The sequence below is a fragment of the Chlamydotis macqueenii genome, chromosome 3 (assembly GCF_036417535.1).
Source record: "Chlamydotis macqueenii isolate bChlMac1 chromosome 3, bChlMac1.mat, whole genome shotgun sequence".
Classification (NCBI taxonomy): domain Eukaryota; kingdom Metazoa; phylum Chordata; class Aves; order Otidiformes; family Otididae; genus Chlamydotis; species Chlamydotis macqueenii.
The window spans coordinates 43663962-43689894 of record NC_141558.1 but is presented as its reverse complement, the minus strand read 5'-3'; the positions used below and the strand labels follow the sequence as shown (position 1 = coordinate 43689894).

Genomic DNA, 25933 nt, shown 5'->3' with positions numbered 1-25933 from the left:
CCTTAAGCATTAAATATCTATACAGCATAAGAAGCCAAATAATAAGAATTTTTACAGAAACTATCCTTGAAAACAAATTAATCTAATGAATTAATTGGAGCTAAGTTTCTACACAGATGTTCAAGAAGTTCAAGTAGTTAGAGGAGCATGACACATAGGAAACAATAGCTGTCTTCTTTCCCATCTTGCTTTCTTGGAGTTTGTGTTATGGTTACTATTACACATTTTAAGGATTGTGCAGCTTTATCAGTTCTGATAGTCATATCCGATTTTTTTTTTTTTTTTGCCTCAGTAAAACCATCGTACCCAAGAGTAACCCTCTTCTCCGGTTCCCTATCAGGGTTTGTTTCTTGCTCCCCGGTGACATCAGTGGTGGCCTCTTTGCCTACATCAGGTGAGGTGTTTGACTGTTGAGGCAGCACTTGCGGCTCAAGCAGCTGCTCCTGTCTCCTCAGGGAAATGTCAGAAGGGGTATATTGATTCAGCTAATTCATTTTTAGGATAGTAAATTATTTCAGTGGAGGAAAGATTTGTCATGATATGCATGCTCGGTCTGTTGGGGAATGGATCAAGGTCCCATTATCAAAAATAGACCTTTTTTTTTAAATGGCATGACTCAAATTCACTGTTCAGCAAGTGTAGTTGACAAGGCTTTCCGTTTGCAAGAGCAATGATTTCATTGCACTACCACTAACAGCTCTGTTTTCATATGAACAAGGAAAGGATACATTTGCAGCTTTAAAATACATCAACTAATTCCAAGAAGATCATGCCAGACTAAACTAATAGCTCTATTTGAACAAGATAAGTGATATGCTTGATGAAATATTTATCTGGATTTCAGCAAGGTATTTCATACAATGCCACATGTGAAAAGGTTAGTTAAAGTTGAAAATATATAGGCTAGCAGTGAAATTGAAAGGTGGATAAGGAATTGGCTAAAGAAGAAATGGCAATAAGTTGTTCTGAAAGGTAAAACAACAGGCTGAAAGACAGTTAACAAGAGGCAAATTTTGGTACAAAAAGTACCTATAAATTGGGAATGAAAAAAAAAAATTAGAATGGAAAAGTTAATGTTTCTAAAAGAAAGTCCAAGAAAAGATTTCTATCAGAAAAAGCAAAAGCTTCTAAGCTGGAGTTTGCTATAATCCTAATACAAGAAACCTGGACACTAAGAATGTCCCTGTTGGTCCTGGGTTTCCAAATTTCTTACCCCTTATATTCTTTCATCAAATTCTGTTATCTTAACCATCAGTTTATCACCACATTCTGTACATAGCTCATGCTTCCTTAAGGCACATTTATCTCCTGAATTACTTTATTTGAATTACTCAAACTAATATTCTTAGGACTTAATACTCATGACCTACGTGACAAGCTCCCCGACCCTCAAAAGCCCATTTAAGCCATTTTCAGTGAAAAAGTAATAAATGCATTTCTTCACTACCTCCAACTTTACTGTTGTGCCTTCTTTCTTTCTCTCATTCTTATTAGTTGCCTTTCTCAATTCTTCACCATTTCCTCCTGTTTTTCTGTTGTTTTTTTTTTTCTTAATACTTACAAACGCCTCTTAACACTGGGTTTTTTTTAGCAGATATGAGGAATGTCAATACCACTGACTCATTCTTTTGCATACATTACCTGCCAGATTCACAGTTCAACTTTGATTTCAGAAATTATCTTGTCTAAACCATGGATATCAATACTACAGTTTTGGGAGAAACTAAATAAATCAGAAGCATATTTAAGCCTTTCTCCTTTGTCCTCACCAAGTTGAAAAAAAAAAAAAGCAATAAAAATGTAGTGTAGCACAAAATTAGGGGGTAAATATTCTGGTGTTGTTCTTTCCATTTACATATTCTGGGTTTATCTGAAGTTCATCATGCCTATTTCTGGACTTACTGTATATGGGTAAGACATGTATAATTGACCCTTAAACCAAATTTCTTTCCTGGCTCTGTATGCAGGTGTTCTGCAGGCAGCTGTTCTGCATGTGAACTAAAAATTAAAAAATATCCTTACCTTTTACGTGGATCTGTGATAAGCTTCACTCTGCTGGAAGTCGCTCTGATATACATCATGTACAAGCCTTACAGGCTAAGAGACCAGTACCTAATAAAAAATTCAAAGTCACTGCACGTAATAGGTAATGAAGTGCTGGTTCTAGGCAGCAGCACAGCAACTTCAGGTGTTTGCTTAATATTCACTGAGCATATTCCTGAATAGTCCATGCACATTTAAAAAAAATTTCTTTCACATAATGCTGCACTTTTTCAGATCTTATAAAAGACAATTGTTCAATAATATTCACTAAGTAGCTGGGTCTGGGGAAAAGGTATCATTTGCACAAAAGAATTAGAAAGACATTTAATAGAAAATGACTTGTCTTTGAACACAGCATTCCAGTAAAATACTGTAAGAACTCAAGAAAAACAAGTTAATGTTTGCATTACTTATATTTAATTTGCAAAAAAAAAATTATTTGAATTATTAGTTTACACTTATTTAAAGCTTAAATAGCACTGACAGGAACACATGAACAGGTTAAAATGTAATGATCATATACATACATTAAAAATGTAATGTAGTTAGTGAGCTTTTGAATTAGTAAAATAACATATATGAATGAAATAAAACAAACCTCTTATTTGTAACAACTATTTTTTTTCTCTTCCTGTATTTCTAGACTCACTTAGTTTTCACAAATTTTGCCACTCAGCTTTTGCATACTGTCAACTTCTAATGGATTGGTAAATACAGAAAACTAAAATATAGGTGGAGAAAGAAGTAAAATTACATAATAGGAAAAATACAGTATGAAAGAAATTGAGGTATATTGAGATTATCAGCTCTCGAGGTCAATAAAATCTTAATGTATGGCTCAAAATTTAAAAAGCATTTAAAATGGTCATTCACTTTTATAAAAATATACCTTGTTTTGGCTTATGAAAAGAGACAGTCCACAGAGAATTTTATATCGAATAGCTTGCTGAGAAAATTATTTTAAAATATTGAAAAATAGTATATAAAAATGTAGGCTGAATCTGTCATTCTAACTCCATGAGGACAAACTCTTCCTTAGTAATAAAGCCTCTAACATCAGTAAGTCTACTTATCAGCCTCTGAACAGAATCTAGCCCTAAAAAATCTTTAGAACAATGCATAGTGTACAACTTCTTTCTTCATAATCCATACAAAAATGTACAGTATAAACAGACTTAGGCATAATTCTGTTCACCTCACACAAAACTTGGAGATCCAGGAACTATCGCCTCCCCCCAAAACACACTGAAGACAAAAGTAGAATTTATTGTACTTAAAAATATTCAAGCAACAGATTGACTGCTCTTAAACTCTTGGATTACTTTTCGATGTCCAGTACTATCCCGCACTTTTCAAGGGAGAGTGAAGGAATTCCCCATTTTTCACGAGAGGTAGGACCTCGAAAGGCAGGTAAGGGCCATTCTGCTGCAAGATCATATAACGACAAACTCTGTAAACTTGATACTTAAGCTGAGCAATAATTTCAGGGATGTAGATTTTGAAAAACGGTTATATTCATCCATCTCACTATGGCATCTTTCTGTGGTAAGATAAACCTGATGTACACACATCTGAGATTCATGCAGAAGAAATGCCATGAGAGAGAAAAATGGGAGAAAAGGCAACATCTCCATCAATAAGCAAACATGGGCCAGGCACAAGAAATATACCCAAACCAGTTCAGATGCAGGTAGACCACTATTGTATTTTTGCATGCCCGTTTAAATTCTTTAAGGCTCCATAAATGCAGTTATCATTACCATTGTTGCCTTATCATTCTCAGTGATTGCTCTCTTTCAGTCAAGTACAAAGGCAGGCTGAATATAAATGTTTTGTCATAAAACTGCTATTCAAACAATAAAAAGGGTTATAATAGTACTAAAAAAATCACCCCCAAGGCTGAGCACAGACTGGTAGTATGCATATTCAGGCAGCACAAAGCAGTTCTAGTCACATACTTCTACCCATAGGACCCTTCCACTGCATCTGTACTTAATATCAGCATGTTGCCAAAAGTGAGCCAGGTATTATCAGGTAGTCAAGATATACAGAGCATTTTGGAATCTCATTCCATAGGAGGAAAACAGTTTAATATTATTGCGTATTTGTATTAAATTCAGCAAATATCACCAAATTTAGCTTAAGGATTTGTCTTTAATTTTTAAAAAGGAAACTGCTTCAATGATGTTTTCTGCCTTTATCCAAAAATGCTTTTGTTGGTCCCAGGTCTGGCCATGTAGTGCCACCCAGGGGCCAACTGCAACATGGTTCAACACTGCCATCTTGCCAAATAGCCTCAAAAAAGCATTATGTAATACATTGCAGACCATCTTCTGCATAGGCTTGAGTCCTCTTTTTAAAACATCTTAGAGGCTTTGGTATCGTTTTTGGTAGCATAGAGACAAGAGAGGGAGAGTCAGATCAGGCAGGGGAGAGTGAAAGAACATGTAACAAGCAAGGGACCACCAAACCAAAACACACTAATTACTCCCATTGAGTGACAGGATGGTTATCTGATTAAAAAAAAAAAAAGAGAAAAGAAAAAAGAAAACAGAGAAGAAAAAAATATATAAAAGAAAAAAAAACCCCACAGGTAGAATTTAAAACAAAAGGTTTATCAGCACCGAAAGCCCACTGCCCTGGGTAAATATGCTTCCTTGCAACAATAAAGACAAATAAAGTACTAAAAAAGGATAAAGCAGGAGATTACAGACCTAGCTGTGGTTTGATAAATGGCACTCTACTCCACTCTGCTTATTGTGTACTTCATACCTCGCTCTTGAATATGGAAGAGAATTTTATTAAAGATTTAGCCACGGTGGTGGTGGTGACTGGCTCACAGTAATTTTCCTACAAAGTAGTTTAATCTATCACAGGGCAGACAGTGCACCTTCTTACCATGTATCATATCTGTCTATTGAGTAAGTGCTATCCAAATCCAATTTCTTTTCATTTTTGGAACCCGTGATGCATATTCAAGATACATTTTCTTTTTGTCTGTGGCCTAAATTAGGTGCTGTATAAAGAAAAAAAAAAAGAAAAAAAAAAGTGAAGTAATAAAAAAGACTGAACTCTGGAGGCTACATTTCTCAGTGGGCATTTTCTTTTTTTTTTTCCCCCATAAAGATTCAGTACAGTACTAATGATGCAAAACAATGGGCATGTATGGTTGTCACTGCACTCATGACACCACCAGTGCACAGCCATACCTCCAAATCTTTGCCCCAGCTCTTACAGGTGAGACTCACAAAACTGCTGCAGAAAAAAAAAGCCTTAACTTTCTTTAATATTGCAATGCTTGTTGTCTGTATTTAATTAAAATAATGATCAAAATAATAGTGCTTTACTGAATGATCTAAGGCTGGAAAAATTGTTGGTTTAAGCAGTCAGAAACAGAGTCTAAGGATTTAGAAATTACAGAATGGTGGGGTTTTTTCCCCCAACTAAGCCTAAGATACAGCTTCTAACAATTACTTCGTTTTAACTGTAAATGAGCCTATACGATTCAACAAGAATCTAAGAAATTAAGTACTTCAAGTGTTTATTAATTTCTCAGTTCTGACAATACTTCCTCCCAATCCATGGCTTTTGGTTTAGGGACTGGGGCATTTTTAAGCATCACTATCCTAGTGCCTGTAGATATAGTCCCATTCAGGTCGGAGACTTCAACAACAGTAGAGACTACAAAAAATTGTGTTCATGTACTCAGTACTAACGATTTCTCTGCAAAATGTGTTCATGACTAACAATTTCAGTCCATATTTCACCTTAGACAAGACTACTGAAAAAGCAAGTCAGGTTAGTGCACTCTGAGTTTGCTGGGAGCTTATTACTCCCTAGAATTTGCTCTCAAAGTCTTTCCTCATCAGTTCCCTGCCTCTACAAGGACAACACTTACACTCAGAAATGAATTGAAAGGATTCCTAAACTGTTCGTTTTATCATGGGATTTCTTCCCTGATTCCATTACAGATCATACTTTTATCTAGTGAGCAATATACCAGTGTTAACATAACACTTTGAATGAAAAAGCATACAGCATAACCCTTTCATTTTCTATTTCGGTTTTTCCTGTAGTATTAGTATTACTGAATCTCATTATTTCTTTGTCCAGATGTAAACCGCTCTATGTCCTGTTTCTTCCAAGCTGCCAGTTTAGTCATCTTCAACTGCAATGTCCACTACTGCTCCTCTGAAGGGTATTCTCTGAGGTAGCACTCACATAGTGACTGCCCGTGAGAGCCCGAAAATACTTACAATGGAGCTGAAAATTGATGGAGTTCAGTTCTTGTAATTTTTCCTCAAAAGACGGGCTTTCTCCGCACTTTTTATGTTTATTGAGGTTACAGTCGCGGTGCTTCTCTGGGTTTTCTAATGCCTTTCTGTCTAATGCCTTTCGCGTGGCACTGCAGATCCTGCATCATATCCACAGCATCAGTTCACTGCCTACTCTATCTGAGCATGTTTTGGTCTTAATTTACTCTTACCTAGCAAAGTAACACTTTTTAAGTTTGGATTGGTCAGCACTAGCTTTCCAAAGTTTTCTGTCCAAGGTCCCAGACCCATTTGTGTTTCAGAGAAAGGACTCAATTAGCTCCCCAGCCTGCAGTACTTAAATTTGCCTTTAAATAACTCCCAAATACTTTTAGAGTTCCTTCTTTGCTTAGAAAATGCTTAGAAAAAAACATTTGGTTTATATTTATATGGAATGGAATGCTCTTCAATTTTCTCTAATACAACTAGTTTTCTTAGCTGATTTAACTGAGAACTACCGAAAATATCAAGTGATTGTCATCCTATAAAAAGAAAAAACACTACCACTTAATGTCTTTCTTCAGAGATATCTATTTCTTGCAGTTACTTACTGGAAGTGCTGTTTAAACCTTATTCTGTTGTCCATACATCTTTAGAGAATTTGTAATGGGTATAGATTTAACAACTCTCTTTTTCCATCAAGGATATTTTCTCAGTTACTTGTGGTATTTTATCTCATTTTCCTGGTGATATTACATTTTCTTGAGGAAATATTCTGATCTGTGGAGTTTGTCAGAGGCCTGTGTTATTATCTGAGTTGCAGTCATTCTCCACTACACACTACTAGACACTACACATTGTACTAATGAAGTACAACTTTCCATGGGCTTTCACAGGTACAATTTCCCACAGACAGGACCAAAAACTTGTAGATGATAGCAGAGACAAGATAACAAAAAAAAAAGACCTTACACAATCACTGTCAGTAAAGATACTGTCCAGATATGCAACAATATAAGTAAAGGTGAGCAAAACTAGGCTTAAAGCTCTGCTTACGTGAAATGTCATAGCACAAAGGAAGAAGGCTGCTCAGCTTCTATGCTACAAGGAGAAGCCTAACTAAAGTATGCCACTAAACTGGGGAAGAGGATATTGGACATTTGAAGAAGATTTTTTTGAACATGAAGAGCAACAAATATTTAAGATAAGAACTAAATAAATGAGTATCCTGACTTTCAAACTATATTTAGTCCATATAAGACCATACGTGGTCCATACAATTACAAATACAAAAACAAGAAATTGAGGAGAGAACAAGTCCAGAACCATCTCAGGTCAATCCAAAAGTTTTGAAAATCTGTCACGTTGGATATGAGAAAAATGCAATTGTACATGAGAGAGATCTATCAGCTTAGATATATACAGAAATAATTTGTTCTAGGAATAGAATTACAGGAGTTTTGCAAGTCAGGAACACTGACAGAAAGCACGGAGGAAAAAAAATTGCAAGATAGCAGTTAGAATTAGATAGGTCTTTACTTGTCATCACATTCAGGATGTTACATTCATAAAAACTTGGGACAATATATGACCAGAAAGAAAAAATAGCTTAAATAGAATAATCAGAAATCAATAATCAGTCCTTTAGAGTCGCTTGCAAACTGAATGCTCAGAAAAAAACTAATTCAGCTACACTGGTATAGGATGAACCTTCATATTGAGTCTGAAACACGATATTTAACATGCACCTGCTTTGTTGTCAAATATCTTCATTGATGAATTACAGTAGAATCACTGTCATTCCTGAGACAAATTAAAACTGTATTTTTCTTTTCATTTCATACAGAGGTTGGTCTTTTTCTGCAGACATCTGTATAACCTTAGAATTTTAAGTTGCAATGGTAATCCAGCACTAAATCAGCTATTGCACACCCACACACTTCTGGCTGTTTATATCTTCACTGGTTTGAGAAAAAAAAACTTGCTTCAGCCAGACTGTGGACTAATCCCTAAGGCCAGATCATTCTTTGAGAAAAGCAGGAACTATTCTCCTAGAATATTACTTCAGGATAGATACCATATTTTAGCAGGCAGATAATATTTCTAAGAATCTGGTTTTGCATCCTTTGAGGTGAAAAATAGCATCTCAAGAATTTACCTATTCACTTGGTTTACCACTTAAAGATTTTGAAACCTAGATTCCTTTTTGGAGTTTTTCATTATAGAGCATTTAGAACCTCTCTTTCCTCTGTATTTTAAACCATTACATAGCTTTTGGTTCTGACTCTCAATTAGAACAGTACACACTCCTCTCATTTTCAATAATTGGGTCTGAAGGATAAGTTGCATTACTTGTCACTTGGAAGGACAATATGAAACTATATTGCAGCAAGAAAACAAGACTTAAGGTGAAGGAATCTCAGCATTACACATCTGCAATCAAAGATGATATAAAATTGTTATTTTAAACCAATCTAAAATCAACTATTAAACATTAGTTTGAGATTCAGATTAAACTTTACAAAATCCAATTGTACTGAAATATAGACATACAGATACCATTTCAACATAAAGCCACATTTTTGTCATGGCATACATCCATAATACAATCATGTGAAATATGTATTACAACCTCAAATAAGACTAAACTGATTTGACTGTTTTATAAAGTATTTATAGGCAACAGATCAAACTGTAGTTCTCCTAAATCATAGCAGCTCTCTTGAAATCTAGGTAGCAGCATGGATACCTTACATAGACTGTACCTGAGAAACTGACCAAGGGATTTTTTTCTAAGTAAAAAAAAATCTTTTTAATAATTTTGATTAATAGGAAATACTTGAAAGTGTCTTAAAATCTGTCAGAGATCTAATTTTGGTACAATAATCAATGGATATGACAAATATGTCCAGATAACTGGCTTCACACTGGCCTTTCCCTTCTCAGCTACTTCTGTCAAGATCTATAACCAGTCATGTCCATAGCTAGCACGTACTTCTTTCGCATCCCTGCAGGATTCGGTTCTCAGTCTGGACCAGAAACATCGAGTAAGCCAAGTAAGACATTCAGTGTGCAACAGCATGATGCCATGAGGTGAAGAGGGTCCACAATGCTCTCTAACCTGGATACCTCAAACTTTCAGTGAATGTTTGGAGCATTTAGTAACCAAAGGCTCAGTGTAATTAAAGAAACAAAAACCAGTCATTAAACATCAGCCATCACACTCAGATGATACTCAAATAGTATGTATAATATACATATTTGATCCTTCCGTGTTTGGAACGTAAGTTGGACTCTTCACTATTTGAGTAAAAGCTAGGAAGAAATTTTAAAACACAAATATATTGATGTTGCTTAGACTCTTCAAAGTTTTTCTGAGACTTTTTAAGGTATTTTTTTTCCCCTACAAAGGGAATATCACTCAGTTACACAACAAGTAGATTCAGCTGTTACGGTTATATATGCAGTAAACAAAAACATGCAAATAAATGTATTCTTGTTGAGAAAACTAATAAACTCTAGGAAATATTCACAGAAGGTTCTTCTGTCCTCCTTGAGCTCATTAAGAGAGTGAATAAGGAAATTACCTCTCCTGCCTATGTATTCAATACCAGCTTTATCTAGAAACAGCATGGATTCATTAGTATCTGTCACAACATGAGCATTATATTAGAAATGACTTGAAGCCAATATCTCAGGTACAACAGTCCCAAATTCTGTGAAAGGCCAGATACAGGCTGTGCAACACAGAGTGACTTTGCATCTTATGAATGATAGTTTACTGCTAGAAAATTTTACTTCTCTTTCCTCATCTCATCTATCTTTTTCATACAACCCATGGCTAACAATGAATTTTTCTAGGTTAAATTTTTGAAGACATAATGATATTCAGAAAGTTAAAAAAAAAAGGATCACTGAATTATATTATTGCTCAATATAAATATTTGCCCAGAAGTGTTTCTCTAATCAATATTTAAAGTGAGTCAAGTAAGTTTAATAGCTAAATCTTGCTCTCATTACATGTCATCATCCTTTATCTGATATCTTCTGAAGCTATAGACCCCTCAGAGGTTGGGAGAAAGCAAACAATTAATTTCACTAAATTTTCATAAGAAAAAACTTCACATTTGAAAAAAAAATATAACAAAACTGGATTAACATTTTAATGCAGTCAGGATGGCACTAACATAATGCAATAATTTCTTTAATAATGAAATATGCTTTGATCCTATTGTACATTTCAGAAATAATTATATCCTGTCAAAGCACAAAAGAAAATGAAAATACAAATGGTTCACAAACAAAAATCATTGTAAATCACAAGCAATATATGGATATCTGTTTAGAATAAAGAGTGTACTTAGGGAGTGTGTGTATATATGGGTGCACGTGTGCTCATACACATATTGTTGTGATGCCAACCAGAAATGACTCCTGATCTGGTGGTGTCTGCTATTTCTGCCAATATGCCACTGTGACAGCCCCATGCTGAAATTTAAGTTAAATCTGCATTTGTGCTACCATTTTCAGTGTACCAATGAACAAAACATATTGCTGTGTTCTTTCAGTTATGAAGATATCTCCTATTTTGTAAAAAGTGTTACCAGACTGTCCCATATGAACATGGTATTGAACCTTTTTCCAGCATGAGTCACTGATGAGAATGAGCTTTGAAGAATTAGATAACAGATACTAAAAATACTAAATAATTTCTTTATGGCATACTTGCCTCTTACAATGCCAGCTCTGAATTGGGAAACCGAAGTACTATGTGCTACCCTAGACAGACCCAAACAAAGGTCTCTGCCCCAAACTGCTTCCTATGAAAGCACAAGACCAACAGAAACTCTTAGTACTAAGGGACAGATAGGAAAGCCAAGGAAACAACGCTATCAATGGAATAGTCAGTAGTCTCTAAATACCAGCTGGATTTATTAATTACAAATTATTGTAATTATTGTGCTATTTTTAGGCTCAAACGCTGAAAGTTGCCTAGGGGAATGAATGCCTAATTTCTGCAGGAGCTCTGTAGCCAAATCAAGTTTTCTAGATAATTTTGCATACATCAGTTGAATTTCTAGGTAAAACAGAAATATTTTTGAACCCACAGAAATGCATGGACTATGATTCACTTCATTCATTAGTAGATGAAGTGATTATAATTTTTCTTGAAATTCAATGTAAAAAAAATTATCTGCATTACCTCCCCAAAGCTTAAATACATCTCTTTAAAAATGTTTAACACTTGAAAGTTCTAGTTAATGCAATATTTTCCATGTAAAGCTTGATCTGCTGTGGTGAATTATCAAAGATGGCATAGACCTCTCAGATCAGCAAAAATCAAATGAGCGTTCGTAGTCTCAGGAGCCTTTTATGTGAAACCGGGAAAATACATTGGCACACAGGTACAATTACTCCACTGTTTTCTCTGCTATCATGCTTGTGCCTTGGATGACTGCAAGAGTAGTGGTAAGCCTAGCACGAAGACGAGACAATCAAGAGTCAGGAAAAAAAAAATAATTAGAAAGAAATTACCTGAACCAAAACTAAATGCAATGAAAGCCATTACATATCATCATGTCATGGTTTAACCCTAGCTGGCAACCAAGCACCACACAGCCACTCGCTCATTCCTCTCCAGTGGCATGGATGAGAAAATCGGAAGAGTAAAAGTGAGAAAAGTAATGGGTTGAGATAAAGACAGTTTGATAGGTAAAACAAAAGTTAGACATGCAAGCAAAGCAAAACAAGGAATTAATTCATTATTTCCCATCAGCAGGCAGGTGTTCAGCCACCTCCAGGAAAGCAGGGCTCCATCATGTGTAACGGTTACTTGGAAAGACAAATTCCATAACTCTGAATGTGTCCCCCATCCTTCTTCTTCCCCCAGCTTTATACACTGAGCATGAGGTCATACGGTATGGGATATCCCTTTGGTCAGTTGGGGTCAGCTGTCCCAGCTGTGTCCCCTCCCAAGTTCTTGTGCACCCCCAGCCTACTCACTGGTGCGGTGATGTGAGAAGCAGAAAAGGCCTTGACTCTGTGTAAGCACTGCGCAGCAGTAACTAAAACATCCCTGTATTATCAACACTGTTTCCAGCACAAATAGCCCCGTACTAGCTACTGTGAAGAAAATTAACTCTATTCCAGCCAAAACCATCACACATCAACAGAGAATTTTACTCATGTGCTCTATTCTTAGCCTTGATGAATTATGGCAAGTATGGTTTAGGAAAACATTTTAAGAAAATCTTCTTATGGAAGTAAGATAATGTAGTAGTGATACTACTAGACCGAAAACCTGGAAGGACTGCTGCTGAGTACTACTCGTTTTCACTGTGTTAAAACAAATGTCACCTTGGTATTTCTTAATGAATGTAGTAGTTTTTACCCATGCCTTAGAAAACAATGCACAAATTCATTCTTACCTATGACATGCTTTTAGGTGCTTCCATAAAATGTGCTTTGAGAACCTGGATTCTAATACACTACTAGACTGCATTGCCCAACATTGCTTTACGGCCATCTGCTTTATGGCCAACATTCACCTCAGTATTTCATTTCCCATTGCCTAAATTCTTCTCTGGCAATGGAGGTAATACTTGCTTTCTCTATACTTCTTCTGTACATCATTACATTGGAGCTTGGAAGAACCCAAGGACTATGAGAATACGTGTTGCAAAGATACAGATACAATGGCATCGTTCAGCCAGAGCTTTAGCCTTGTTAAAGCGGATCCCTGTTCTGTTTTGGTCTCCAGATAAAGGTGAGAAAAATCGATACTGAGCTTAACTATCATGAAACAAGCATTCTTAACCTCTTCAAGCTAATACCATTTAAAATTATTTAAATTTGTACATCACAAATACTAGTCATGTTTAGCTGGTATCCAGCTTGGCTTTTGATGATATTTTCTGGTAAGACCACAGATGTCAAACACCAAAATAAGTTCAGCTGTCTGAAATTGGGACGCAAGGCACAGGGAATAAGACATTACACAAGAATATTATTTTTGTAATATAGGGAGGGATTAAGTGCTATATAATAATATAAATGTGCTAATAATGCCAAGGAGAAAGGAGGGAGAAGAAAGGTAAACTTGGATTTTCAGCATTCTTGTTAAATTTGGATAAACTTCCAGAATCTAACTCAGCACAGAGTGACCCCAATACTGAAAGAGATATGTGGGAGAAGCCACAAAGAAACTACAAGTAGCAAAGGGGCAAAAAAAGTGTCCCCTTGGCCTCAAACTATTAATTAGCAACTAGCAAAGCTGTACCACACTTTCACTGCTCCAGCATTCCTCCTCCAGAGGTTGCTGCTAGTCTGCCTCATTATCATCTGGATGGAAAACAACACTCTTTCCTGGGAGTTCTCTGCAACAGTCTTATTGATTAAGTTCCCACAGTGTTAAATCATTCTGTAGCTTTCACTCCATTTTGCCTACCTTCCCACCCCTGAATAATAAAAGCTTTCATGGATTTATGAGGGTGGTGCAATAGATGAGGAGCATCCATAGCATAATACAGTTTCTATTTATGCAATGCTCTTAGCTTCAGAACATTTCACACGCCAAGATACTATTTAAAAAAGCAAAATTAAACTAATCTGACTTTGTTCTTGCTTGTGTACTGTTTCTGTTACCCTTAGGAACCTCTGCCAAACACATCCAAATGTGTCCTTTCCTGGCTGTACTGAATTTGAAATAAGAAGACAAAATCCTGCTAAGGCAATGATGGCTCCCTTCTCGTCATCCTTCAAGTTGGAGTTACCCAACAACTTCAAAATACATTTTGTGTTATTTTTTCACAGGCATCCCTCTGAGATACGCAAATCCATGTAACATAATTTAAAAAATAAAGTAAAGCAAGAATGACAATTGGATTCCTACTATAAATAATACTGAATTATCTCTCATTGTGAAAGAACCTATCCAGAATCATGGATCTTTATGTCACTGGAACAACAATAAAGGCTTAGGCTTAAGATTACTATAGGCTTTGCTGTGTTATTTTGGGACTGGAGGTAACTGGAGATTTTTTTGGAACGGGTTATTCATTAAGGACACACTAAGGGTTAAGTTTCCTTAGAAGACCCAGACAAGGGAAGACACAACCTATTCAAATAGACCCTGAGCTATCGTGAGGGAAAGTGGGCTGACAAAGAAGCCTCAGGAGAGATGTTCTGAAAGTGTAAAACTAATGATTATTAGCCAGAAAAAAAAAAAAAAAAGCTTGCAAGTAACTGAAAACACCACTTAAGAAAAGACCAAGATAAGTGTGTCTCAGAAAGGAGGAAAGAGGAAAATGAGGCTGGATCAGCTTTTTGGCAACATGACCAAGTGATATATTTCAGTCGATAGGGATTTTCAATTGCAAACAGAATATTTCTCATTGAGGAAAAAAAAAAAATCTAAAATATAATGCCTGTTACAATATCCAATCACTTCAAAAATCCTACAAGAGGAATTCTTCTTATGCATAGAAATGTTATCTTAAGTAAAACACTAACAAGATTTTATTATTAACTCAAGCTCAAAATGTACCAATTTGAATTCAAATCTGCATTTGCAAAATATCTGCTATTTTTTCATTTTACAAATCTGCATTTGTAAAATGATGTCACAAATCTGTGTATGGGGAGGGACTAGAGTTCAAGGCTTCTACTGTTTTTTTTTAATATTACTGGTCATTAATATAACAACCTCACTAATTAGCTTATATTCTGCCCATGGTTGCACATCGTAAAATTTCTAGTACCTTACTGCCAGCAGCAAGAAGATTGACTCCTTCCAGACAAACAGCACACCGCCTTTCTCTTTCCTACAATCATTTTTAAACAAGCGAGATGTTGTCACAAATGCACCTCTTAGGCATGTTCAGCTGAGGAAGGCCAGTGCCTGCTGTTCACAGGTGGACTCTCCCCTGCAGTGCTGGGGGTCTTGGCAGGAGCTGCCAGCAGGAGCTGAGCCTTCAGCCAGGACAGTGCTCTTCCTCTTCTGCAACCAAAGGGATATTTCTGTTTCTGCATTTCTTCCTGCCTGGATATACCATTAATTCATGATTGAGAGAAAACATACTCCCAGAAAAAGAGGAAGAAAAATTGCTGACGCTCTAAGTCCCCAGGCACTTCCACTTTGACTCAACAGCTGAAGAGTAGCACTGCAGGAAAGAAATAAAACAACTACACTGAAATGAGTTCAATACGAAAAATGGATCACCAAGGTGCTCTAAACACAACAAAACCTGTAGCAGGAACATGTGTATTATTTCTAATATCCCAGTTATTCCCACCACAAATAATTATACCTTGCTATGTAATGGTATCAACAGGTTTACTCTGAATGTTTGAATTTTACTCCTCCCCTCCTCAAAATTCTTGTATTGTGCCCACTTCATCAGTGGTTAAATTTTAATCAGGATATAGAAGAGATTGGGTTGGAAGGGACCTTTAAAAGCCATCTAGTCCAACCCCCCTGCAAGGAGCAGGGACATCTTCGACTAGATCAGGTTGCTCAGAGCCTCATCCAACCTGGCCTTGAATGTTTCCAGGGATGGGGCATCTACCACCTCTCTGGGCAACCTGTGCCCACTACTCTCATTGTAAAAAATTGTTTCCTAATATCTAATCTGAGGCTACCTCCCTCTATTTTAAAACCATTACTCCTCATCCCATTGCAACAGGCCCTACCGAATATATAGATTTACATTTTGCTTGCCCCTTGTTTGTGAGGAGCACATTTTCTCACTCATCTTTACAGAAAGTACCAACTCATTCCACAAAAGTTTCCACTGATTTCAATCCAAATGCTCACAGAGTAAATTACTAAATAGACTTAGTGAAAGCAGAACTTTTGCATTACTTCATGCATTTAGATTGAAATGGAAAACAAAACACAACAAAACAGAGGTATGCTCTGTACTTCTTAGTGCTAAGCATATTTATGCATTCATCTAGTACTTATAAAAATTAGTTGAAATTTATCCACTGGAAATATTTCAAATATTTTAAGTCACTTCTTAGCTACCAAAGCATATTCACACTCAGTCCTTTGCAAATTCTTTATTTTATGAAGTGGTATTACTGAGAAGATGGTTCTCAAAGCTACAGCTGTAACAGTGATTAAATGTTTTCTTGATGAGCGTATATTTTTCCACTTCAGGAAGTGCTCTCAAAGAGGCAGGTTCTCTGGATCAGAAACTATGATTCAGTATGGATTTGTCCTGGGAATTATAATAAGGTTTAGCAGAAGGTTCTATAGCCCAAGCTGGAGGTTTCAGCTGAACGTAATTACAAATTTTAGTAAAAGATAGAATTTACCAAGGGACCATCCAATAATTAAGACATTAAAAAAGGCCATAAGGAAAAGACAGTTTCCTAAGAACAAATAGGAAACTGAAATGTTTCTATTACTCTGCAGAACTTAATGTAATATTTAATATGTTTGACCTCTACATTTTCTTAAATAACATTCTCCTAGTTCTCAAATAAATAAATCAGGAAATATTAAAACCCATTTTCAAACAGCAAGTACAGGTTGATATTCATCCCATGTAATTTTATCCATCTAAAAGTTAAATATTTTGTGTAAGATAAGTTTCCAAGACCTACTGAGCAGGCAGTGGAGAGAAACATGCCAGTGTTTAAAGAGCCCACTCTGCAGTTTGGACACTGTCTGTGGAATATGACTATGGTCTGTTACCAACGAGCTGTTTTCTCCTCTCTTTCTCTTCTGGAGGAGTTACTTGTGCAAAGGCATTTTTTGATTGGTTTTCCCTTTTTTTTTTGTTATTTATTTCCTTCATTTAAATTTTTATCTGCTTTTCCATTGGAGTCAGTGAGATGGATTGGCCCCTGAAGATACTCTTTCTTTCTGTTGCCTGACAGCATGGCTTAGGTAAAATGCTTAAATTTGTGTCAGCCACTTTTAGTTACTTTGAGTAACTAAAATGTAGTAAATCTGACTCACTGACAGGTTAAAAATGCAGTAGTTTCTTCATTAGTATTTCAAATAATCAAATATATGAAATTACCAATGTGATGCTGGTTTTAATAGATGCTGAAAAGAATAGTTGTTGGCCAAATGTCACAATGTTTTTAACAATGATTATTTTTAGAATGTTGAGTTGCCACAACACAGAGAGGTCAGCAGGATGATAAACAGTGAGCTGAGTGCAACTGCTGCAAAGGACCACCTAGCTGAATGGTCACAGCAAAATGTACCGTTATAAATCCAGTTGTTTATACAGTCTAATACAAGGAAATAGATAACTAGGAGCAAAACTCAAAATATTTTTATTTGAAAAGTAGTATTACAGCAAATTATAAATATCTACTTCAATATAATTTCTTCATGCAATGTTGTGGCACTAACAGTTAACAAAATTCTCACATATCACAAAACAGGAAGAGTCTCTCCCTAAGCAAAATTTTGGTAAGACCACTCTTATAACACTTACTCACACTGCAAAGAATGTGTGAAGTAGAAACTTAGAACAGAGCTATATAAGTGATGCAAGGTTATAAACCACCACCTCCCCCCACCCCAACCCCCCCCCCAAATATGAGACTGAAGGTGCTCCAACTAGCTTATCAAAGGGAAGGTCAAATGTGTGGGTATTTACAAATGGAAAAAAATATATCAGATAAATAGCTTAAAATACATTTCATCAGAACTTTGAAGGACACTTTTTCGTGCAGAGGGAGTGGAAATGAATTCTTCAAGTGTGAGCAGGCAGACCAGAGATGAAAAGTTGTGGAAGAGGAAAATAATCAGTGGCATGATGCCCTAATGTGAGAATTCAAAACTGCAACCAAGTTTAGGTCTCTTTAAAGTCAAGGGAAAGAACCAAGAACCCTCAGAGGACAGGTCATCTCAACCAAAACAGAAGCCTGAAATTACATGGAATGCATCTAGTCATACCTGTTTATGCATCTAGTCATACCTGTTTATCTCTTCTCACTAGAATAGGAGGAAAAATGACTAGCTCAGACTGAAGTATCTATGCTTTATATGTCCAAAGTTAGGTGAGATGTATCCCAGCCTGTATTACTTTTCAGAGCCAAACTGTCTTCAGGAGGAGCAGTGTTATCACCAGAAAACTGATAAACTCTGTTTTTCTTACTCCTGGGGGAGAAACCTTATCCCCTTGCCTGAGTATAAGAGCACACAGAGCAAAAAAAAAAAGAGTAGCTTAGGGCAGTAGTGCATAATCACTAGATTTTTCATTTCAGCTTTCAACTTGAAATTACAGATCTAACTTCCATTTGTGACTGCTATGACTGTACTGAGATTAGCATTTACCATATCACTTCCTACAGCTGGTATCAGTGAAAATATTTATGCACACAGTGCGAGGAGAAAAGTATCTGCCAAAACCTGTGGGTGCCACTAAAAACAACATTTCTTTCAAATCTGTGGTTTTGTACAGTGCACAGCACAATGGTAATCTGCTTACAGTTGGAAATACCAGGCACTTCCATAATAAAAAAAAAATTAAGTAAAAATAATTATTGCCCTGTAGTAGTAATTATATCTAGAGCAAATTAGGCACTCTAAGTACCAGAGAGCATCATTTATGCCACCTCAGTGGAGTGAGAGATGTTGACTTTCTAATGAAGCCACTCCCTAACAGATGCAGCTGTAAAGTCCAGTCTTAACTTTAAGCTCTCCTTAGTTTTTCAATAAACAGATACAGTGCACAGGAAAATAAAACCAAGCAAAAGATGAACGTGCAGAGTTCCCTTCGGCTGAGTCTATGGATAGTAAACCAGTTTAGAGTTTCAAACACTATGATGGTAGAAATCATTCTTAGATACTTTATTCACTCGGAGATGACTGGGTGCTACCAGAGCCAGACAACTGAAAAACAGATGGATCATGAAGTCTGCGCCAGATCTTCTCAATATAAATTGCTGAACGAACTGTTCCTTCCTACCAACATTTGGTAGAGAATACTTTGGGGTTTTTTAATTGTCATTGCTATAAACCATAGAAAGGTTTGTGTGACTGTGACGGAATGCTGACCTCACTGAAGAAAGACCAGTTTTACCTTAGTTAATGAAAAATAGTTGCCATTTTCTGTAATTGTTCCCCCCCCCTTTACTGTCACAAATGGTCTTATGATAATAATCATAGTATATAATCTGACACAAGTGCTCTTAAAGAAATTTCTAGTAAAGGACTGCAGCCTCTGTGGGAGGTAACTGTCGGAATTATCTTAAACCACTACCTGTCTTCCACTACAATAGAAAAGGCCTTTAATCGAAATAATCCTTTTTCAAACGAGCAACTTTTTTTTTCCCCTCTGCAATTCACTCATCTTAAAAAAGCACTATAGCTTTTGTGCATAACTTAATTCATTCTTCAAGACAAGTACAAAATTTGTCACTGACATTTAGCGCCAGCCGTAGGCAATGGATAAAATGAACTAGTTAGCAATTTAACCTGTAAAAAAAACAGAGTGGGATGAACAATTTTCTGCCATCAAAGCAAATGGCTAACATTTAGCAAGATTTTATTTTTATTTTTCAGCCCATCCCATCCTCAAGAAGAAAGAAGTCAGGCTAACATTTTTTCTGGGTCCTAAATCTTCCTCTCAGCCTATTTCTTTAATGGTTTAAAGTAAATGACTATCCAGAGGATAATTAGGCACTGTGCTGTCGCATCGTGTCAGGTCACAGCTGGATTTAGTCAGCATTAACCTTTGGGGAGAATTGGAATATCAGTATCATTTAAAATTAAAGACGTGTAAGCAGGCATTTCTGGAGATGTTAGAAAAGTAATTGTCTGTAAATTGTTTGACCTTGAGATTTAATTGCATGCACAACACACATTCTAGCAAGAACCCTGGACTGTGTTCATTCTCTTTCACCTCCGTACCTCTCACTTTGCAGAACCCATTAAGCTACCTGTGGATTTTTCTGTGAAATATTAAAGATTGTTTTATACTGAGAACAAAAGCTTTTAAGCAAGACCTCTTGCAAACAAAACTGTTAAACAGCTGTAGTACGGACCTCACCTATTAAAATTTCAGCCATTTTATACACTTAGAAATGTTTATATATACATAGAAAATATTGCCATTAAAGAGCTACGCCTAATTTTTGTTCCTTTTTTTTTTAACTAACAAGTTTGCATATTATGCTTTATTCCCTTTTTCCCTAATGAGACAGCTTATGCTTTCAAAGTCCCTCAAGCTAGGCAAACCTCTCCACTGCTTCCACTGTTAATAATGAAACTTCATAATTATACAAATCCAAGGTGGCCAATCAGCTTCTCAGGCTGAGCCTTCGGGTACCTCATGCATTATTTATACGGCACTCGGGCCTGTGAACTCACTTGCTTATATTAGAAGCCTAATTAATATTTAATCACACGTAGAGAGGGCACACAAAGCTGTGCTAGTCCCCGAAAGAAGTGCAAGTAAAAGTGTACACAGGTGCTTGTTTGCTTGGGGTGGGGGGTGGTGTGTGTGTGTGCATGCTAGACTATGCCCACTCAGACACACTGACTAGAAATACTCTTCTCAGACTGGGAATGAGGCAAGTCTTTGAAGATGCTAACATATGCTGATAAAGACATATATAGTTTTGATCGTGACTGCATAATGGCTTTCTCAGGTGATGCTGAAATCAGTTGAGACTCTACATGAAGATTTCAGTGTATGAAAACCAGCGCCAAGGAGAACTATTTGGGTTCCTTGGCTCAGGAGTTACTTTCTACATGCCTACAGACATCCTTTCTATATTCCCGGGGCCAGACTCTCCATTCACACTGGCACTAAGTCATCAACTGTAAAGCAGTTCTTGTTTTTATGACAGTCCATGAGAAAAAGTAATAATACTTCCAAGTACCCTCACTTTTTGGGTACATATCATAACCATCTCTTCCTTGACATGGGAAAGTTGGACAATCCCAGTTGCTAGCTTGTATGGAGAATAAAGTTCTTGAAACGTTATTTATGATGATGATGATGGTTTAATTTGTAGAAGATGCCACTTGTTACTGGATTTTTTTTCTAGAAAACTTTCACGTCAGTTAGTACTGAATTATTTTCATCCTCATCTATCATTGCACCTCTACCTGCAAAATCCTCAGCTGTTCGTTGCTTCCTTTTTGTCTGTGCAGACTCTGACAGATCATGCTACAATATGAAATCTTTTTGATGGGAAGGAAGAGAGATTCGTATCTAGAAAATACTCTGAGTACACAAGTCAAAGCAGTGAGAAAATTATTATTGTAAATTGCATTTACTACAATGTAGTTTAATATTAAACAAAATGTTTCATCACATTGATACTACTATTATTTCAACCAACATTTCCAAAGAAGCCATTAACTTTTCTGGGTTATTATCCTCTCAGACTACTGCAATCTCCCCCTACCATTGTGCTATTGCTTTTAAGGCAGACAATTAAGAACTAAATCTGAACATCCTCTTTAAAACATTGATTTCATTTGTATTTTCACTAGCATTGTCTCCCCATAAACAGTAGCAAATAGGGCTTATGAACTTTATTCCACAATCTCCTATTAATGCCTTAATGTGGTGTTGAAATGATTGATCTTATCAATATATAAAATAGCTTAGCTAACCAGAGCTGGAAAAAACAGGAAACTTTGGTTTGGTGGTCAGAAGAAGAGAATTAGGAAGAAAAAGAGTGAGAACTCTGGGTAAGGACACTGGTAAAGCCACACCTGGAGTACCGTGTTCAGTTCTGGGCTCCCCAGTACAAAAGAGATGTGGAGTGTGGTGGTTTAACCCCAGTCAGCAATCAGGTACCACACAGCCATTCACTCACTCTCTCCCTCCACAGGGGATGGCAGAGAGAATCAGGAAGAAAAGAAAACTCACGGATTGAGATAAAGACAGTTTACTGTTTGAACACAGTCCTGGGCAAGTGGCTCTAGGTGGCTCTGCTTGAGCAGTGGGGTTGGACCAGATGACCTCCAGGGGTCCCTTCCAACCTCAACTACGCTGTGAATCTGTGACAACTTTTAAAAAATTGTCCAAGAGAAAATGTAAAATTTCTGTCTATTATTTGGCATTTCCTTTTTTATCTATATTTTTAATTTTTATTTGACAAATTTTAATTTTAAAATGAAAAAGTAAAAACTTTACACATTAAAATAAATATTAATTTTTGTTTCACTGGGATATTTCATTTAGAAGACAACACTGTGCAAAGCTCCTACTCTTTTCCCAACTTAGTTTTGGTTGAAACTGTTCTCTGAACACAAATCAAAGATGTAAATATTTTTAGTTACTTCAAAAAGCTATGCGAGTAAAATTTGTTGAAATCATGTTTCACAGCTTTGGTGATATTGATTCTGGTTTAGAAACTCTGTGAAACTTTAAATTTGTAAGGAAATTTTACAGTCTTGAATGAAGTGTGCTACACAAATAAAAAGTATTATAGTTGTTAAACAATTAAGTGAAGTACTATAAAACATTGCAATGATTTTTCAGGTAAGGCAATCCTTCCTTGTCCTTCTAGTCTCACTTCTCTCTTAAAATCCAGATTCCAGAGCTTAAATCTGCCATTACATCAACTTAAAAAGCAAAAGTGCCTATCGACGCAGCTTCAAAACTAAGTTGGCTCTCAGTGGTGCAAAATACTTATCGTAAAACAACTTAAAAGATGTAGGAAACTGTATAACTTCTTATGTTTGACTTCAAAGTTCTTAAAATCAAACTCCCCTTAAGAAACCATGAACTGCCTCTTGAGGCATCAGTTCTACTTGCTACAGCGGACCTTCCATAGTCCCACCATGAACTCCATAACATTCCATGTATCTAATACACACAAGATATTGACATCAGTTTGCTAACAGCTCCGGTAATCACTGTAGAAACAGAGATGCATATATTAGCTCAGTAATACGTTTTAAATTAAACCAAATTCCAATTTATCTTGATTTTTTCTTTCTTCTTTCAGGGATAAAAATACTGAGGGATTAAATGTATGCCAGGAACCCTCTACCAAGCATCTGGCAAATTTATGGGGTTTTGCATCCATTTTCCAGTGCTACAGTCCCAGAGGTGCATGAAATGAGAAGAAACATTTGTTGTAGTTCCAGGGAGAGTTTGCAATTTCATAACTCTTATTTAGATACTTTCATTAAAAAAAAATAAAAGACTTGCAACCATGTTTACACTATTTCCTTACAATGACAGGCATCCAGAATTTGAAATTAATCTGTTTAATGAGGAACATTCTTTCATTAACAAAACCTAGATGAATCAAGGTTATTTTCTTTTTTTCATTTACCTTTCTTTTGCACTGTAGTTACTATTTTAACACCAGACCAGGTAAGTCTAAGGGCAGACAGAGCACTAAATAATATCAGTATGATTTTTTTTTTTTCCAAAAGTCATAAAAAAGTGAGTTGTTTTGGCAGTATTGTGCAAAAATATTTTCCAATATTTTACCACATTGTGGTTGTTTGGTAAATGTACCATTATACCACCAACTTCAAAGCTTAAACTTGGCCTATCTAAGACCTGCCTACTAAACAGGACAATATAGAGAAAAAAAAAATAACCATCTAACATTATTAGCTTTCATATTCCATTCCAGTTTCAATATAGGATTGTTTTATTAACTGTATTCTCTAATGGTCTGGTCAGCCTACCCTTAAATTATTCAAATAAAGATGAGGGACCTGATTCTCAGCTGGCATATATCAGTATAGTTTCATTGATTTAAATAGGGCTATACCAATTTACATCTCCTGTGAATCATGCCCCTCATTTCAATCAGAACGATTAAATGATTAGTTTCCTAGTGTATTAGCACAAATTGGTAATAACTAATCAGTGCTCATAATTCTCTGCTTTCTTGTAAAGCCCTTTTCAGGCATAGAAGCATTCACCTGGTAGAAGGGTGAATACACGAACTGTTGTCACATATGCAACTGTATAATGTTACACAGCACAGCCAAAAACGAGGAAAATATGTATGGTCCTTTTGAATGTATGGCTCCCAATGCTCAAGAAAATCAACAGAATTTTTAGCTGAGATTAAAAGAATAGATGCTGCTATTTTACAGTAGTACAAAATAATAATACTGCAATTAATGGCCTAAGAAGGTACTAGCTATCAGGTCAAGGGAGGTGATTCTCCCCCTCTACTCTGCCCTGGTGAGACCCCACCTGGAGTACTGTATCCAGTTCTGGAGCCTCCAACATAAGAAGGACATGGAGCTGTTGGAGAAGGTCCAGAGGAGGGCCATGAAGATGATCAGAGGCCTGGAGCGCCTCTCCTATGAGGACAGGCTGAGAGAGTTGGGGCTGCTCAGCCTGAAGAAGAGGAGGCTCCGGGGAGACCTGATAGCGGTCTTCCAGTACCTCAAGGGGGCCTACAAGAAAGATGGGGAGAGACTCTTTAGCAGGGCCTGTTGTGATAGGATGAGGGGTAATGGTTTTAAAATAGAAGGAGGTAGATTTAGACTGGATATTAGGAAAAAAATTTTTACAATGAGGGTTGTAGAACACTGGAACAGGTTGCCCAGAGAGGTGGTGGATGCCCTGTCCCTGGAAATGTTGAAGGCCAGGTTGGATGAGGCTCTGAGCAACTTGATCTAGTCAGGCATGTCCCTGCTCCTTGCAGAGGGGTTGGACTAGATGACCTTTGAAGGTCCCTTCCAACTCTAACCATTCTATGATACTACAATTCTAATACAGTCCCATTCCTTTCCTATCTCTTATCAAAAGCAGCAGCAAAGAAGAGTTCTTAAAATCAAAACCTATGACTAGCAGTCAAGACATTGGTATTATAATCCAGAATGAGCTAGAGAATCTCAGGCTGGCTTTGGGCAATTAATTTAATTGCTCCTCCTTTTAAAAATAGGTACAACAGTTCACCATATGACAAGCACCTTCTGAGAAAATAAAGAACAAACCAGGAGGGAAAAAAAAATAGGTGATTTCTGCCCCACTGAAATGTAAAAATTCAAATATTGCCCTGAGAGAGAGAGAGAGAGGGAAAGAATTTTAACTCCATGTTCCTCATCATCCTTCAGTTCTTTGGTAAGTACAACAGATGTCTAACTGTGTCATGTATGTTACATGCATATTGAATCTACATCTACAAAACACTTCCTTTTTATTAAATATGTGTATGAGAGATTTTTGGTTATACATTCACATTTCTAGTGAACCGTCAAGTTCAGACAACCAGATACTTTTCTCCTTCTAACATAGAGACAATTTCCCTGATAAGCAGATGTAAGTCAGTTGAAGAAGAAATTACAAAAATCTGCAGTTCTTAATTGCTGACAGCCTCTTTTCCCCAATTCAACTCCAGGGAATAAGAAAAGGAATGTGTTTCACCCTTCTCTCTAAAACATTGCTGGGAGAGACCAGACCCCACAGTATGAGAGTGTTTCCTGCAGGGATAAAAGAAGGCACTTGGTTCGTCCTCGCTGACTTCTTCAGCAGTTATTGCCTACCATACCCTCCCCTTACTCTAAATAACTATTTTTTCTTATATTCCAGATCATATTCTCAAGTTATTAATCCTCTACTTACAGCTCTATTGGAAAATACATAGCAGTTCTAGCTATTCTTAATTGTCAGTTTCAGAAGGGATAGAGGATGCTAGCAGGATAAACGCTACTTTGTAAATAAATT

General features: G+C 36.5%; 1 pseudogene; it reads right to left on the bottom strand.

Moving 5' to 3' along the window:
- Positions 1 to 25933, bottom strand: part of LOC147601228 (uncharacterized) — a 213286-nt pseudogene that overhangs the window by 131567 nt on the left and 55786 nt on the right.